This window comes from Pongo abelii, chromosome 13 (assembly GCF_028885655.2).
Source record: "Pongo abelii isolate AG06213 chromosome 13, NHGRI_mPonAbe1-v2.0_pri, whole genome shotgun sequence".
In the NCBI taxonomy this organism is placed as follows: Eukaryota; Metazoa; Chordata; class Mammalia; order Primates; family Hominidae; genus Pongo; species Pongo abelii.
The window spans coordinates 52,640,716-52,657,403 of NC_071998.2; the positions used below are offsets into that span (position 1 = coordinate 52,640,716).

A 16,688-nucleotide genomic window follows, 5' to 3' on the forward strand; every position below is an offset into this window, starting at 1 on the left:
GAATTATATTAATGAGCCCCAGTTTAAAACAACAGGGAGAGGTGAGAGAGAAGAGTGGGGATTTCACCACATGACCCCTTTCCACTGGGACATTTTATGTGTAATTTGCCCTTCCTAGTTGTAAAAAAGAAATTAAAGTCAAACTCACCAATCTTCTCAAGTGAATAATATAGGACTGAACCCTGTGTTCAGAATGACAGAATGGAATCTTAATTCTTCATTAAGTTGTTTTCATACATCCCATACCTCAAACTCAAAGCCTTGGCAAATGGTGCAGCAACAGCAAATGCGCCTCTTACTACTCAGACCAGGAGAAGTGGTTCTTTAAGTGACAGGAGAACACATCTACCTCAGGGAGGCTGCTTCTCCCCAGCAAGCTGCCATCCTGAATAATTGCTTTTCTTCTTGGTAGTCTTGGAGGACTGAGAGAGGATTCAGGAGGAGGCTTTGTGAGCCCTCTGAAGTTGGAGACTGACAAACGTTGCAGAGACATTCTGTTGATGTCACACATCAGCGGGGCAATGAGGGTAGGCAGAGGACTTAGCCAGAATTTCCCAAATCCTATTCTGGGAGAAGAGGACTATGATTATGGCGAGAAGGCAATGCTCTTACCTTCCTTAATGAGAGAGTCCTCTGTCCGCTGGCTGGCCGCGTGTATGACGACTGCTTCTCTGGCTCTTAATCTTTTTGACTTATTTTTTTTTCCTGGTTTTGAGTCCCATGATAGTCACGGGTTTAGATTTCTGACGGGGTTGTCTGTAATTGCTAAATTGGCATGAAAGAAACCAACTTTATTCCTTCCTTCAAAAAGTCACAGCTGACTGTGGCCTCTGTTTTCCCCAGTCCCAGTGCTCTATCCTAGGGAAGCCATTTATTTTAAATGTTGGTCCCTCCTCCATAGGATTGCCACGTCACATAAAATATAGGATGCCCTGTTAAATTTGAACTTCAGATAAACAATGAACTGTTTCTTAATACAACTATGTCCCATACAATATTTTTAGGATAAATATGTCCACATATTCTATGGGGCATACACTAAAAAAGTTATTTTTTGTTTATCTGAAATCCACATTTGTTTTTCTCATGTCAGATAGGTAAGGTGCCCATGTCATTGTAACAAGGTTTGAGGGAGGCATATCTCACACATGAACATGGAAACCCAATCATCACACTTATGAACCACAAAAGGATCTGAAATCCAAACTAAACTGGGTTCCCTATTCCCTCCCTCATCTCCATCTCAAAGGGTTGAAGAGTCTTTAGGCACAGGTCTGGAGAGCATCTAGTCCCAGACTCTCATAATCAAGAAAAGGAAATAGAAAAATCCCTGAAACCTCCTCAGCTGAGCTCCATGAGTTCTCTGTGATGCCTTTGATGTTAACTGTCCACTGGAGATAGTGGGTTTCCATTGATCTGCAAGGGATAGATGAAATTTTCTTTTTGCAGGTGGAATATGACCTACTTAGACATCAATTAGGTTGGTGCAAAAGTAATTGCGGTTTCGGACCATGAATTTTAAATCATTATAACTAGGCTCAAACACATTTGTTTTTTTTTTTTTTCTGAGATGGAGTCTCGCTCTGTCGCCCAGGCTGGAGCGCAGTGGCAGGATCTCAGCTCACTGCAACCTCCGCCTCCCAGGTTCAAGCAATTCTCCTGCCTCAGCCTCCTGAGTAGCTGGGACTACAGGTGCATGCCACCACACCTGGCAAATTTTTGTATTTTTAGTAGAGACAGGGTTTCACCATGTTGGCCAAGAAGGTCTCGATCTCCTGACCTCATGATCCATCTGTCTCAGTGTAATCCCAAAGTGCTGGGATTACAGGCATAAGCCACCACGCCCAGCCTCAAACACATCTTTATTAATCAAAATAGGAACCATTACAATGAAGACATTTTTGCCAATGAAAAATAAGTTTGTTTATTCCTGTAGCATACACATTCATGCCTCAAGATTTGATGAACTCTTGGAAAGTATTTTCTGCATCCGGCTGGTTGTGGAAGTATTTTCCCTGCAAAAAGTTGTTAAGATGATTGAAGAAGTGGTAATCGGTTGATGAGAGGTCAGGTGAATATGGCAGATGAGGCAAAAGTTCATAGCCCAGTTTGTTCCAACTTTTGAAGCATTGGTTGTGTGACATGTGGTCAGGTGTTGTCATGGACAATTGGGCTTTTTCTGTTGATGAATGCCAGCTGCAGGTGTTGTACTATTCAGTGCAACTCATTGATTTGCTGAGCATACTTCTCAGATATAATGGTTTCACCAGGATTCAGAAAGATGTAGTGGATCAGACCAGCAGAGACCACCAAACAGTGACCATGACCTTTTTTCGGTGCAAATTTGACTTTGGGAAGTGCTTTGGAGCTTCTTCTCAGACCAACCACTGAGCTGGTCATTGCCAGTTATCACATAAAATCCACTTTTCATTGTACATCACAACTCGATTGAGAAATTGTTCCTTGTTGTGTAGAATAAGAGAAGACAACATTTCAAAAAGACCATTTTTTAAATTTTTTCTCAGCTCATGAAGCAACCACTAAATGAGCTTTTTCACATTTCCAATTTGCTTCAAATGCTGAACAACCATAGAACGATCGACATTGAGTTCTTCGGCAATTTCTAGTGTAGTTGAAAGAGGATCAGCTTCGATGATTGTTCTCAACTGGTCGTTGTCAACTTCCAATGGCCAGCTCCTCATCTTCCAGGCTCTCATCTCCTTTGCAAAACTTCTTGAACCACCACTGCACTGTACCTTCATTAGCAGTCCCAGGGCCAAATGCGTTGTCGATGTTGCAAGTTGTCTCTGCTGCTTTATAACTCATTTTGAACTCGAATAAGAAAATCACTCGAATTTGCTTTTTGTCTAACATTTCCATAGTCTAAAATAAACATACAACAAAGAACAAGTGATGTCATTAGCAAAAATACATAAAGTGAGAAATGCCCATTAAAATGATGTATAACATAACCACATTTATTTAAGAATGTATTTAATATCAAACAGCAAAGTCCGACAGTGCAAAAATCACAGTTACTTTTGCACTCACCAAATAATTGATCCCAAAGCTGATTCTACTTAACATCATAATCTATCTTGGATAGCCCAGAAGCATTTCAGTGGGACACAACAGTCACCTTTGCTCACCAGCTCTCCATAGCCATTGTGAACAAACAAAACAAAGAAAAAAAAAACCCACCTGAATATGACAGTCCTAGCAGCTCAAGACTTAGATTAAATGACCTCTAAGTTCCCCTTTCCCATAATACCTGAGGACTCATTCCTTTCAGATCCTATGATTTTTCTGGTTTCCATTGTGAGCTATGGACAAAGGCCGTCCTGTGTAAGGGCAGTACCAACCTGCCGGATACTGGATAGTCACCACTGAAAATGGTAAGGGAGAAAGAAAACAAAGAAGGGTTGATCTTTATTAGGCAAGACAGGGAGAGCCTATCTGTAAAGGAGGGAAAATTTAAACTGAGACCTAAATGGTAAGAAGCAGTCAGCCATGAAAAGATGGAGAGAGCATTTCAGAAAGAACAACCAGTTGGAGACCTTGAGGCAGAACAATAGAGCATGACTTAGACTGAGTTCCCAGAGTGGAAGCTATCTCAGGGAATTTTGCGCAAAAATTGAGAAGGATATAAGCCCCTGGTGTCAATAGATTTGGGGAGAGCAACTTCAACCTGAATTTCAGGGTTATGCCTGAAAATCCCAGAAAGTCCTAGTGGTGAGTACTAGTCTACAAAGAGGGATGCAGTTCTGAGCTGAAAAGTCCATTGCACTGAGCTGGGTTCTACAATAGCCTGGCCCATGGATGACTGGTGGCAAGATCACAGAGGAGGGAGTACTGACCTGGATCTCAGGGCAAGGTGAAGTTCCCAGGTCTCATTGAAGTTCTCTGGTGATGTGAGCTGACTTGGGGATTGAGTGTGCCCTGGCATTCTTCCAGGGTGGAGATGACAGGCAGCTGGCATCATCCCCTCCCCCAGAGGATGCTACAGGACCAGACTCAGCACGTTGGGCACACAATGGCCAGTCTGGGAACATGCTCTCCAGCTTGTTTGAGATTTTTTTTGGTGGGTGGGTTGGGGGACAGTCTTGTTCTGTTGCCCAGGCAGGAATGCAGTAGTGTGATCTCGGGCCATTGCAACCTCCACCTCCTGGGTTCAAGCGATTCTCCTGCCTCAGCCTCCTAAGTAGCTGGGACCACAGGTACACATCCTGCCTCAGCCTCCTAAGTAGCTGGGACCACAGGTACGCACCACCATGCCCAGCTAGTTTTTGTATTTTTAGTAGAGACAGGATTTTGCTACGTTGGCCAGGCTGGTCTCGAACTCCGGACCTCAAGTGGTCCGCCCACCTCTGCCTCCCAAAGTGCTGGGATTACAGACGTGACCCACCGCACCTGGCCCTTGTTTGTTTTTTGAGCTCAACGAAGGAGACCTGACTGGCTCTTTCATAGGCATCCCTTTGGGTCTTTGAGTGGTTTGCAGCTTCTGAGGTGCCTGGCCCTTTCAGGGTTATGTGAACAGGATAAGCTGGCTATCGCTCCTTCAAATAAGGGTTCCCTGGGCACCTCAACTTGAAAAACCTACCACATCCTGTTTCCTGGAAGCCTCCTAGAAGTTCCCTCTAACTAGGCTCTTAGTCTGTGTTCTTGAGCTGGCCTCGGGCCTCAGAGTCCACACCAAAGCCAGCCTAAGCCAGGCCCTACCTGCCTTCATTTTCAACACTTCCAAGTGGCTTCCTTTTCTCCCCTGGCAATATAGTCCCAAACTAACAGCGGGAGCTCTAGAGTCCAAACCACCTGCGCTTCATCTCTTCAGTGTGTGTGACCTTGGGCAAATCGCAAACCTCTGAAAGTCCCAGTGCATGCATCTGAAACGAAAGGGATAATAGCAGCATCTGCTTCATAGGTTCATGGTGAGAGTTAAACGAGATCCTGTTGGAAGTGCTTGGTACAGCACGTGGCACAGAATATGCCTAGCAACAATAGTGTGAACTGTTACTGTGAGGCAGCTCAGATGGCACGGCCCCTGCCCCAGCCCCCACACCAGCCCCAGGGTTAGGATTTGTACCTGCTAGACCTCGCCGGCCACTGACTGGTTCTCTGCTGCCACCTAGTGGACTTGGCTACCTGGCACCACAGGCCCACCTCATGAAGGGGCCAGAGATGCCTCTTTGGCATCTGCTTACAGTGCTCAGGAGCCAGATTCCTCTTGACTCATCCTGCTTGGGGCTTAGGCCCTCTTCAGTGCTCCCCACAATATTGTGAGCTTTTGCTCTCTCACACACCCCACAGAGGTACTGCTATAAACGAGGGTTGATATCCGGCTGCTCGGGCTTCCCCTTTCGGTCCCCGCTAGCCATGCGTCCACTATGTTCCCTTTTGGGAAGGCTACAAGCCCCTGGCTTAATAGATTTGGGGAAAGCAACTGCTACCTGAACTTCAGGGTTATGCCTGAAAATCCCAGAAAGTCCTGTTGCCCTTGCATAGGAGGAGCTGAACGAACAGAACTGGCTCTTCAGAAGGCAGAGAAGGCAAGGCCACAACCCAGTCACTACTGAGTCCTTACTACCTATGCCTCACAGGTGCCTTGAATCCCAGCTCTCATTATTATCTGTGAGACCTTGAGCAAGTTAATTAACCTTTCTGAGCTACTCCATCTTCATCTGCAACATAGGAATAGAGAATAATTACAGAATTGCTGTGAGAATTAAATGAGATAACATATGGGCTGGGCGCAGTGGCTCATGCCTGTAATCTCAGCACTTTGGGAGGCTGAGGTGGGCAGATCACCTGAGGTCAGGAGTTCAAGGCTAGCCTGACCAACATGGAGAAAACCCGTCTCTACTAAAAATACAAAAAATTAGCCAGGCATGGTGGCGCATGCCTGTAATCCCAGCTACTCAGGAGGCTGAAGTAGGAGAATCACTTGAACCTGGGAAGTGGAGGTTGCTGTGAGCTGAGATCGAGCCATTGCACTGCAGCCTGGGCAACAAGAGTGAAACTGGAAAAAAAAAATGAGATAACATATGTCAACTCCTCTAGCACAGTGCCTGGCAAGTTGTTCATTAAGAAAGGCTAGTGCTTCTGCAAATTCCCTGTGAATGTACAAACAGCTCGGAGAGGGTGCCCAGTCCTTGGGGTGAGCGTATGAACTCATGGCCATGGCTAATTGTTAATCAGCTAACAAGCGCTTGCTGTGACGTAAAGAGACCCAGGACAGAGAGGTTCTGATGGTGAGGGCATAGTGGTGAGGAAGAAAAGGGAATAGAATCGAGGCATGGCTAGGCAGGGGTCGAAAGGGGAAGCCCCAGCAGCCAGGAGGGTGGAGGAACTGGAGGACCACAGGGGCTCCCTCCTCCCTCAGACACCTGAGAGCAACAGCTGTGGCCTGCTGGCCTCGGGCTGGCCTTGAGTGTGGCTCCCTCTCAGGAAGCAGCAAAGGAGGCTCCATCAGTTCCCCGGCTCTATTAGGAAAGGAGTTCCAGGTGAACACGGGCACAGAGCTGGCTGACGTCTTGAGAACATGGCCCAAGGCTCGCAGGTAAGCAGAGAAGAGCACCAATAAATCAGAAATGTGGTAAACCCCATGGCCATTTGTGACTAGTCACAGGAAGGTTGAGATTACAGGAATGGATTAAAATGACCTTTGGGGTGGAAAAATATTGAAGAGTCAACACCAGGGCTCATTACAATATCCAATAATGCTACAGCCACCCCAGATTCTTGTCTAGGGTACAATGGGGGTATTGGTACAGAAGAGGCTTGAGAGGAAGATGGGCTGTGTGTGTCTGGAAGGTAAGTAGGGGTCACGTTCACAGGCATGAGTTGAAGGCCAGTCTAGTGGAGGTTAAGCAGGCATTCACCAACCATAACTTGGGGTGAGGACGGGAAGGTGACATCCTACTAGTTTAGGGCTCAGGGCCCCAGAACGGTCTGGTGAGCTTCAGGGAATTGTGAGTCGTTCCATATGGCTGTAGCTCCAAGTGCAAGAAAGGGAGTGGCAGGCCTGAGGCCCCAGTCCTGGGCGCCACAGAGCCTGGAATACCACGCTGAGACTTTGGACTGATCTTGCAGGCTGTGTTGAGTCACAGAACAGTTTTAAGCAGGGAAAAAAGTGGGTTGGCCAGACTTGCAGTAAATCTATTTTCCCGTGTCATGAATATATCTACCTCCCAGGTGGCCATGAGGATTACCTGTGTTATTGTGTGTGAAAACATTGTGTAAACTGTAAATCATACCAATGTGAGATCTAGAAGCAGCAGCTTATACCTGAATGGCAGGGCTCTGGATTGGTGATATGAAGGGACAAAAAGGAGAGAGCCTGCACTCTGGGTTCTGATTTTGATTTAAATGCTTGCTCTAGCATTGACTGGCCGTGTGTTTTTGGTGTATAAGACTGTCAACATCAGTCTCTTTATCTGCAAAATGGAAAGCTAATAATTCTTTCTCTCAGGGAGGGTGAGGCCTACTGTGTCTGGCATGGAGCAAACCCTTGTGTCAGTCCAGGTTCTTTGGTTGTGAGCAACAGAAACCCTGGCTACTTAAGAAAATTAATGGGAGGTTATGAAGGTGTCCCCAAAACTATAGAAAAATATGAGCAAGCCTGTTCTTAAGAAGGAATAGGGGGTGGGTGCAGTGGCTCATGCCTGTAATCCCAGCAGTTTGGGAGGCCAAAGTGAGAGGGTTGCTTGAGTCCAGGAGTTCGAGACCAGCCTGGGCTGCATAGAGAGATAGTGAGAACCTGTCTGTACAAAAAAATAAAATTAGCCAGGCATGTTGGTGCGCACCTGTGGTCACAGGTACTCAGGAGGCTGAGGTGAGAGGATCACTTGAGCCCACAAGAATGAGGTTGTAGTGAGCTATGTTTGCACCACTACACTCCAGCCTGTGTGAAAGAGCAAGACCCTGTCGCAAAAAAAAAAAGAAGAAGGAATAGGATGAAGTTGTTTTGTGGGATACAGGTAGCAAGAATTAATGGATGACCTTCCAGGTTGCTGCCACCAGAATGAAATCAGCTTTGTTCATGTTCATCTTTGTCTGTGTACAAGTTCAGGTTCCTTGGAGAATCTTGCATCAAACTAAATAATACACAGAGAGAGGTTCTCTAAAACAAAAGATGTTTATTTAGGAATAAAGCATTGCAATGGTAATGTGCCATAGCAAACTATGTGCATATTTGGGGAACTAAAGGAAGACAAGGGTTTTTTTTGTTTTTGTTTTTTTTATATACTTTAAGTTCTAGGGTACATGTGCACAGTGTGCAGGTTTGTTACATGTGTATACATGTGCCATGTTGGTGTGCCGCACCCATTAACTCGTCATTTACGTTAGGTGTATCTCCTAATACTATCCCTCCCCCAGCCCCCCACTCCACAACAGGCCCTGGTGTGTGATGTTCCCCTTCCTGTGTCCAAGTGTTCTCATTGTTCAATTCCCACCTGTGAGTGAGAACATGCAGTGTTTGGTTTTTTGTCCTTGCAACAGTTTGCTGAGAATGATGGTTTCCAGCTTCATCCGTGTCCCTATAAAGGACATGAACTTATCCTTTTTTATGGCTGCATAGTATTCCATGGTGTATATGTGCCACATATACACCTTTGGGTATATACCCAGTAATGGGATGGCTGGGTCAAATGGTATTTCTAGTTCTAGATCCTTGAGGAATCGCCACACTGAGGAAGACAAGGGTTTTTAAAGGAAAAGTGAAGAGGATTACATACTTGTCCTGAAATAATTATTTTGGGCTACAAAGATCAATAACATGGGTGACTTCGGTGTGAGACTGGACAGGCAGTAATTAGGCAGTTGTCCTTGCAGTATTTTTTGTGTAAGGTTGTGATGGCCTTTGTGCAAGGCTGTGGTTTTGCAGTCTTTTGTTATCAAGTATACAAGCATGAGAAGCCTCTTTCATTTGTCAGGGTTCAATTTGTCAGGGTTTTCTTAACATTAGTGACTCCATTTTAATTCTGACTACTTCCACACTTGTTTGGCTAGCTTGGGTCTCATGTGAAATCCTTGCTCAGGCATAAAGTGTCTGGAGGTGGGGTGTAAGGGGTGGTATTTAACACCCCATCAAGGCTAAGGCAACAGGGAAGGAGTAATTCTTCAGGAAGAATCTAGATTGCTGTCACCAAATTAAGAAGTAAGGGATCCCACAGAGACAAAGACAGAGATGCCCTCTACAACATTTGGCAAATGGTGACCATCACAGTTACACAGTACTGGGTTCATTGAGCTAGGATTTGTCCCTGAGAAGTCTTCCTAGTCTTTGCTGTTTCCTATTAAGCACTGTGAGAGGAATAGGGTCGCACATCTAAAAATCCTGCAGGAGACTATGGAAGGCTGCCAGGAGCTCCCTGTTCATATTCTCATCCTACCGCTTACTGCATGACAGTGACATCACCTGTTCGTGTCTGACACAACCACTGGTTCCTGGGCTCTGTGAGAGTGGGGATTACGTCTTTCTGTATCTCCATTGCCTGGCACAGAGCCTGCCACATGGTAGAGCCTCAGTGAACTAAACCATCACTCAGATCTCATCTCTAGTGACTTCCTAGGAAGTAGCACCATCAGAGAAATCAGGATGATATTTCAACACTAAGAACAATTGTCTGTTTCAGTATATTTTTCTGTTTCCAATTTTGAAAGAAATCAGCCTTTCCCTACCCAGTCACCATCACCCTAAATATCATATCCTTCTTGACAGGTATCGCTCTGAAGACTTGATGAAGGTTTGCTGACAGGAAAGGGCTTACTCACTGTACACAGCCCTTCAATAACTCCTACCAAGCATGGTGTTCAAGGGGCAGAGGGCTCCTGAGGGCAACCCTGAGGGTTACCCAGGCCCCAGCACCACCTGGGAGGACATCCCTGGTCTCCAAGCCTCCCTCTTCCCTGCTTAGCATCAAAGAACTAAAGGGGTTAGGAAAGTTCTTGAAAGTGATGAGCATTTTAACTATTAGGCTGTGGACCTCCCCTGTGTCTCTGGAGGCACTTTTTCCAGTCTTCCCTTCATAGCGGCCAACTCTACAATCCCACAAGACCTGGTCTTTTAGGGCTGACCATTTGAGATTCTTATAGTTAGTTTTTATATTTACAGAGAGAGGCCATTTATAAGGAAGGCTTTAACTGTTTTGAGAGGGGCATTTGACTCTCCCATAAATACTGCTCATTTCTGTCTCCCTGCTGGTACCCCAAAATACCCGGAAGTAGGCCCAGACCATAAATAGTTGAAAAGAGTGTCGGGGGAGGGGGAAGGATTGTGTGTGTGTGAAGTGTGTGAAGGAATAAACCAACCCTTTGACAGAACTTCTTATCCCTGGATGAGTTAGGTGATTTCCTCCACCTTGGGTGAGATCTTATAATTTTAAGAGTAATGGGCCGAGCGTGGTGGCTCACGCCTATAATCCCAGCATTTTGGGAGGCTGAGGCGGGTGGATCATGAGGTCAGGGGTTCGAGACCAGCCTGGTCAACATGATGAAACCCCATCTCTACTAAAAATATAAAAATTAGCTGGGCGTGGTGGCGCACGCCTGTAATCCTAGCTACTCAGGAGGCTGAGGCAGGAGAATTGCTTGAGCCTGGGAAGCGGAGGTTGCAGTGAGCTGAGATGGCACACACTGCACTCCAGCCTGGGTGACAGAACGAGACTTCCTCAGGGAAAAAAAAAAAAAAAAAAAAAAGTAATGTTGAAGGAAAGGGAAGGGGAGGGAAAGGGATCAGGTAGAAACTGAAATTGCCCAAGGTCAGAGTCATGTTTTCTAATTTCTTCCCGACCATGTCTGTGTGGGGAAAACTAATTCAGACGTTTTAAGTGCTAAAGAACTTCAGAGTTTTTTTGTTTGTTTGTTTTTTGTTTTTGTTTGTTTGAGACAGAGTCTCACTCTGTCACCCAGGCTGGAGTGCAGTGGCGGGATCTCGGCTCACTGCAACCTCCGTCTCCCAGGTTGAAGCAATTCTCCTGCATCAGCCTCCTGAGTAGCTGGGATTACAGGCGTGCGCCATGATGCCCGGCTAATTTTTGTGTTTTTAGTAGAGACAGGGTTTCACCATGTTGGTCAGGCTGGTCTCTAACTCTTCACCTTGTGATTCGTCCACCTCAGCCTCCCAAAGTGCTGGGATTTGGCTTGTTTTTTTTTTTGTTTTGTTTTTGTTTTTAAAGAAAGTTCTGGTGGGGTGTGATGGCTCACACCTGTAATCCCAGCACTTTGGGGGTGAGGTGGACAGATCTCTTGAGGTCATGAGTGAGACCAGCCTGGCCATCATGGTGAAACCCTGTCTCTACTAAAAATAAAAAAAAGTTAGCTGGGTGTGTTGTTGTTCGCCTGTAATCCCAGCTACTTGCGAGGCTGAAGTTGGAGAATCCCTGGAACCCGGGAGGCGGAGGTTGCAGTGAGCTGAGATTGTACCACTGTACTCCAGCTTGGGAGACAGAGCGAGATTCCGTCTCAAAAAGAAGTAAGTTCTACGTAGCATTTTTATCTTGTTACATTAAAAAACAATCCAGTAGAACTGACTTATTATCTGACAGGGAGATCCGAGCTATGGGATTTTTTAGAATTATAGTCAGAGGTTGGATAAATCCATTATCTCTGACATTCTGCAGGTAAATAAGCTAGAACCTAGAGAGGCTGACCATGTGAGTCAGATTATCTGGTTCTGTATCTCTGCATTTCCTTCCAGTGAGTCATCCCTGAGCTCATTTAATTGGTCCAGCCCAGCGTCTGCTTGTCAGTTAATTAAGAGAAGCTTCAAGGGCCCAAGCATGATATCTTAAAGAGCCAGCGGTGGCCACCAGACCAGAGTGGGCGGTCATCAAGGGACAGGTTCCTTTGGGGCTGCTGGCATTGGGGATTAGGATTGGGTTGATCATAGGTCAACCAGCCCTTTAGGGATGAAAAGGAGGCAGGGTCTCAAGGGGACAATGCCTGCCAGCAGCCGGCTGTGTGGGGGCTGCAACTTCCATCAGGCTTTGATGTGTTTCTTTTTTCTCTTTTTCTTCCTTTCTTTTTTTTTTTTTTTTGAGACAGAGTCTTGCTCTGTTGCCCTTCCCAGGCTGGAGTGCACCATCACACCCGGCTAATTTTTTTATTTTTAGTAGGGATGGGGTTTCACCATGTTGGCCAGGCTGGTCTCGAACTCCTGACCTAAAGTGATCTGCCCACCTCGGCTTCCTAAAGTGCTGGAATTACAGGCATGAGCCACCACATCCAGCCTGATGTGTTTCTTGATGTTTCTTTGTATTTTTCTGGAAGTCCCTCTGATGTTTAGCAAAGTCTTTGTAATATTTCAGCCAGCATCAGCTCTACTGTGAGTTTTAATGAGGCGTCAGAACAACCCTGGAAGTCAATAGATGGCAACAGCAGAGAGTAAAGTGAGAACTCCATAGGGAAGGAGAAACCCTCAGGAGAGGCAGGAGCTCTGGCATCAACCATCTCTCTGCCCAGAATCTCCTTCCGAGTTGAAGCTTCAGGAGTTTGGGTTCTTCCAGAGTATATTATTGGTCCGACAAGATTGGAAAATACTGAACTAAATAAAGTTAAACAGGTTTCTTCATTACAAACTCTTCTAACATCCTTAATCTACTGATATACCTTATGAATCTTCAAGAGAAGGCAATTGCATTGCCAGCAGAGTTTCTTGAACTATTTAATTATGAAGAAAGTGTTGGCTTTGGTGCTCCGAGAAACACTCTTTGGGCCACATCATTATGAAGAGTCATTATAGATCCCACCTCTTGTGTGATTGATTGGCCTATTCCTTGAAGTAGTTAACAAAGAGACTAAAATGTAATCCCTTTCCACAAGGAACTCAGCCCATAAATATCTACTAAATGTATGTCTTCTTACTGAGTGCCAGAAACTGAGCAAAGTGATTATTAACATGGATTATTTCATATTCTTCTCAAATCCTCACAGCAGCGCTGTCAGGTAGGTGTGATTATTACACCCCTTTTACAGAGGAGACTGAGGCTCATGAGTTTAGATAATTTAGAATTACATAAGTAGTAACTGGCAAATGGCCCAACTCCCATTCTTACACATGGTGCCTCCCCGAGGGGGACACTTCTCAGGAACTAAACACAGTCCAGCATAAGATGCCTTTTAAGTATGGTTACTCTTCCCCAGGGTCAGTTATTTATTTAGCAACATTGGTTCCAGGGACCCTCCATGTTGATTATTCCTTAATGTTCTCAGGGGCAGGAACTGACTCATTCACCTTTCCATTATCAGTTTCTGGTACATAGTAGGGACTCAATAGATATTTCTTGAATGAATAAAAATAAATAAATAAATGACACTGATTTATAACTGGTCCTGGTGATAAATAATTTCTAACAGAGGCATTGCCCAGATCCTTTCAACTAGTCCATAACATTTCTTGAGCTCCTATGATATGCCAAGGACTGGATTCAGTAGTCACCAAAGCTTGTTGAGTTGCTGTTTCCCTTTCTGAACCTCTAATATTCTACATCACATGAACATATGTTTTCGAAGGCAGGCCTTCTTCAGACAATACATGGACAGCCTTAGGCAAAAATCCCTTTCCTGTATGTATTCCTCTACAGTAAAAATCATATTGATTGCTTAGGGAGGGGGATACTGAGTTAGTGGTTAAGGGTGAGAAGGATAACTCCTCAAATTAAAGAACTAGATGAACCCTTAACACTCAAAGGCTGGGAAGCATAGAAGGTATTTAATAAGTGCTTGTTGAATGAATGATGCAGACATGCATGAGGCAAGAATGAGGCAAGCTCTGGGGCCCAAAGACAGAGAGGGAGCAGCCACCTTTTTCTTATTAGCTTGTTGAGGAAACTGCTTGCTGGCCTTTGCCCAAGCCCATGGTGTGGCCATTGTGCATTCTGCAGGGCACATAGTCTGAAATGTGGGGTGCTCACAGTAGAACCCACCTCACACCAAGAGACTCTGCGTGGGCCTTTCCCCTGAGAGATAACTTGAATGCGATGGTAAAATAGAAGCCAGGGGTTTAGGACCAATCTCTGCAGTTTATTAGCCAGATGACCCTGGATAAGTTACCTAACCATTCTGAGCCTCACTTTGCTCAACTGAGAAATAAAGATCGTAATTTTTAATTTAGAATTCTTCTTATTTTTTTAGGTCCTTCGAGATTGCAAAGAAGAGAGGCACACAAATGGTCATTCAGATGAGGTAGATAAGTTAATTATTAGGAATAACAGAACAATTTCATAACTGCTTCCTGGAGACCTGGGACCAGCTCCCTCTTCATTAAGGAGATGACTGTGGCTGGAATGGCTTTGCAGGATGCCCCCTGCTTGCTCCTTCTGATGTGTCTTGTTACCTCTTTATCACTCGCACACAGTCCAAGGAGCTGACTAGGCCAATCGTCACTATCCGGGAAAGAGTGCCCCCACTGGGCAATGTTTCTGCACCAGGTCACCTCATGTCCATAGCTCTCTTTGACTCAGGAAGGGATCCCAGGTCCTGCCAGTTGCAGTCACAGCACTCAAAGAACAGCTGAGTCACCTGGAGAGAACAGCCTAAGGCCAGTTTGGCTTTGAGGGTGTGTTAGTTTCCTATGGCTGCTGTAACAAAGTAACACAAATTGGGTGGCTTAAAACAACACACATTTACAGTCTCACAGTTCTGGAGGCTAGAAGGCCACAGCGCGGTGTCAGCAGGGCCATGCTGTCTCTGAAATCTGTAGGGGGGAATCCTTCCTTCTCTCCTGGCTTCTGCTGGTGGCTGGCAGTCCTGAGCATTCTATGGCTTGTGGGTGCATCACTTGAATTTCCACCTCCGTTGTCACATTGCTGTCTTCTCCCTGTCTCTGTCCTCACATGGCATTCTTCACTCTCTGTGTTTCTGTATCTTGTTATAATGACACCAGTCATATCAGATTACCTTACTCCAATAGGACCCCATCTTAATTACACCTACAACTACCCTAGTTCCAAATAAGGTCACATTCTGAGGTCCAGGGGGTTAGGACATCAACATATTTTGGTGGACACAATTCAACCCATAACAGAGGTTCACAAACTGTCCAGCACCTCTCCAGCAGAGCTGTGGTGAGTGTTACATGAGAGGCTACACATGCCTACCATGGTGTCACATAAAATAAAATTGTCTTCCTGTTCAATGGGTCTCAAAATGTAGTCCTCGACAGGCAGCAGCAACAGCCCCTAGGGACTGGTTAGAAAAACACACCCTCAGGCCCCGCCCCAGACCTACTGAATCAGAAACTCAACCACCAGTATTTTCACAAGCTCTGCAGGTAATTCCAACACAAGCTAAAGATTGAAAACCATGCAGTCTCTGACCTGGACAGAAGTACAAGCTGGTAGAGAAAAGTCCCTGAAAAGTGAATCCCAACTGGGGAGCCCACCCACAGCTTCCCAGAGAAGCCATGAGAAAGATCCCACACCCAGGGCTTCTGCTCCCCCTGCCCCATAGCCCCTCTGAGCAGCCACTGCTTGCTGCCACAGACTCGCTGCTCCCTTGCTCCTGGCCTCTCTTGCTGTTTCCTTTCCTCCAGTTGAGAGTAAGCCTCCCTCCCTGAGATCTGTTTTTTAATTTAAAATTTTTTAGAGATAAGGTCTCACTCTGTCACCCAGGCTGGAGTGCAGTGGTGTGATCATAGCTCACTGCAACCTCAAACTTGTGGGCTCAAGCAATCCTCCGGCCTCAGCCTGCTGAGTCTCTGTGACTACAGGTATGCACCACCATGCTGGGCCTATTGTTTTTCAAAGATTTTGCAGAGAGGGGATCTCGCTATGTTGTCCAGGCTGGTCTCAAACTCCTTTGCCTCAAGCAACCCTCTTGTCTTGGTCTCTCAAAGTGTTGGAATCACAGGCATGAGCCACATGCCCAGCCCTTTCCTGAGATCCATACTTGGCTTGTGGCTAGATGAGACACCATTTCATGGGCCTTTTCTCATCACAGACCTCCCTGAGCAGGTTTTGCCCTCCACTAACTCCTCTCCCCACCCGGGGTGGGGGTGTTCCAGGCCCCACTCTCAAGCAGAAGTAACCCCCGCCAGTCCAGGCTCAACCAAGTCACTGAGCCTCTTCCTTTAGCCCTGGGGGCTCCTTCCTTCCCTTTTCCTTCAGGGCAACGTCTTTCCCCCAAAGACTCTGGGTCATCTTTCCTTTCCCTCTTCCAACTACATACACTCAGTCCAGAAGCAGATGTTTTGGGAATTTATTTGTTTTGTTTGGGTGTTTTACTGCAGAGATGGGAAATTTTTCATTTTATGCTCTTCTTTTCTTCATGTGGATCTGCATACTTTACTGTAAGTGTGTGTGTGTGTATGTGTTTGTTTATGTTTAACCCTCAACATGCTTTTTTCTATTCTCTCACTCAAAACAGCCGTCATCAACACAGAAGACTTCTGTGACCACATGTGAGAAGTGTTTCTCTCCACCACCAAGCAAGCAATCAAGTCTGTGGTGGACACCCACTGGGTGGCCTCCAATTCAACTCCAACACTATCTACCTGGAGATAGCCCTCCACAGGTTGAGGGCTCTGTCCCCAAGTATGGCCCCCACCGCTGCTGGACACCAGCTGATTATAAAGGATATTACAGATGAAGAGATGCATAGGGTGAGGTATGGAAAAAGGAGCATGGACCCTCCATGCCCTCCCTGGGCCCACTGCCCTCCAGGAATCTCCAGGTCTTCAGCTACTAGAA

The 16,688-nt window shown here is 45.9% G+C and overlaps 1 protein-coding gene and 1 non-coding gene across 3 annotated transcripts in view; one reads left to right on the forward strand and one right to left on the reverse strand.

Annotated features, from left to right (window-relative positions):
* The window catches only part of BRD10 (bromodomain containing 10), a 143,213-nt gene that overhangs the window by 123,466 nt on the left and 3,059 nt on the right, over window positions 1-16,688 (forward strand). Inside the window, exons 9-10 of one of the 2 annotated variants that reach the window (XR_008509648.2) lie at window positions 14,134-14,184; window positions 16,366-16,605. The gene's annotated coding sequence lies outside the window, so the exon portion shown is untranslated. Of the gene's footprint in view, window positions 1-14,133; window positions 14,185-16,365; window positions 16,606-16,688 lie in introns of those variants that run through there. The other variant, XR_008509650.2, reaches the window with a different exon arrangement.
* On the reverse strand, window positions 1,088-1,194 carry LOC112135052 (small nucleolar RNA U13). Its single transcript, XR_002916366.1, has one exon. It is a non-coding gene; the product is annotated as a small nucleolar RNA U13 (small nucleolar RNA).